General features: G+C 45.1%; 1 protein-coding gene across 1 annotated transcript in view; it reads right to left on the bottom strand.

Moving 5' to 3' along the window:
* The window catches only part of SNX29 (sorting nexin 29), a 496896-nt gene that overhangs the window by 106263 nt on the left and 389162 nt on the right, over positions 1–1471 (bottom strand). The gene's annotated exons all lie outside the window — the stretch shown is intronic.

Here is a 1471-nt window from a genome sequence, read left to right as displayed (position 1 = left end):
GCTGGAGAACATCATTCACACACTGTGGATCAATAACTTCAACGTAAAGAGAAAAAAGAAGAAGAAAAAGCTGCAGCCCCTAAATGAAAAAGCAAAAAGAAGTCACAATCTAATAAATCTAAAACTCTCCTCCTCATGCGCCCCTGGGGCTCAGGGGATCGGGGTGATGTTCTCAGGGTCTGCGCTGGTTCCGCGCTCACAGCAGAGGTCCCGGCCACCCCACCCCCACACCCCGCCCTGGTCACACCTTGCCCGGAGGTCACCCGGCTTGCTCTCACCTCCAGCCCTGGGGGCACACTGCACCCCCTGCCCCACTCATCCACCTGGCTGGTGCCACCCCCGCATTTAAGACTGGTCAGGCCCCACTTCCTCCTGGAAGCTTCTATGACCTCCCACCACCACTTGCGAATGGAGCAAGGTCTCTCCTCAATCTCCATAGCAACCGGAGACAGCTCACAGCACGGGTAAGAACAGTGGAGATGATAAAAGTTGTAACAGTAATAATGATAATGGCTATCCTGTATTAAGTATGAGCTACATTAAAGGCACTACGTGAAGTGCTTTACACATAATATTTTATTAATTTCATTTAATCCTAAAAACCACTTCATGAGCTTTGTACCACTATCCCCATTTTCCAAATGAATAAACCGAGGCTCAGAAATGTTAACTTGCCCAGGGTTACAGACAGCTGAGGAATGACTCATTCCAAAGCAGGTGCGTCCGATTCCAAGGTCATTGCCAATCAGGGCTTCTACTCTTTACAGCAGACAGCATGCCAACTGACATAAATGTCCCCACAGAGGCCAGGAACTTCACAGTCATTATTCTAAACTTCACAAAGACCCCGCAAATAGGGTGACATTGCCCCACTATGCAGATGGAGAAAGTAAAGTACAAACAGTTAACAAGCTGCCTGTGGTCACAAAGCAAGAAAACAGAAGGGTCAGGATGGGGATTTGTACCAGTCTAATCCAGAAGTCTGCACCCTTTCTACGATAGCACACTGCCTCCTCCCACCACAAAGCTGTTTAGAAAAAGAATCTAAAATATAGAACAGATCTGAAGGACAACGTGGTTCCCCAAAACTGTTTATGACAGTGAGAAATTAGAAAAAACCTAAATGTTGAACAAAGTAACAATCAAAGGAATAATATTACACCACTATGGCAGAATATTATACACTGCAAAAGAGGATTTTGACATAAAGTATAGAGTCACATGAGAAAAATTTCATGTTAGATTAAAAAGAACACAAAAGTTCATACATGAGATGATTCTGTCTAAAGAAAAAAAGGCACACAGAAAAAACTAGAAAAAGATATTAATTGCGGCTGGGTGTGGTGGCTCACGCCTGTAATCCTAGCACTCCGGTAGGCCGAGGCGGGCGGATCGTTTGAGCTCAGGAGTTTGAGACCAGCCTGAGCAAGAGTGAGAGCCCTGTCTCTACTAAAAAAAATAGAAAGAAATT

Source organism: Propithecus coquereli, unplaced genomic scaffold (genome assembly GCF_000956105.1).
Source record: "Propithecus coquereli isolate 6110/MARCELLA unplaced genomic scaffold, Pcoq_1.0 Scaffold27, whole genome shotgun sequence".
Taxonomy (NCBI): Eukaryota; Metazoa; Chordata; class Mammalia; order Primates; family Indriidae; genus Propithecus; species Propithecus coquereli.
The sequence above is the reverse complement of the archived record's forward strand: the minus strand, read 5'-3'. Positions and strand labels throughout refer to the sequence as shown.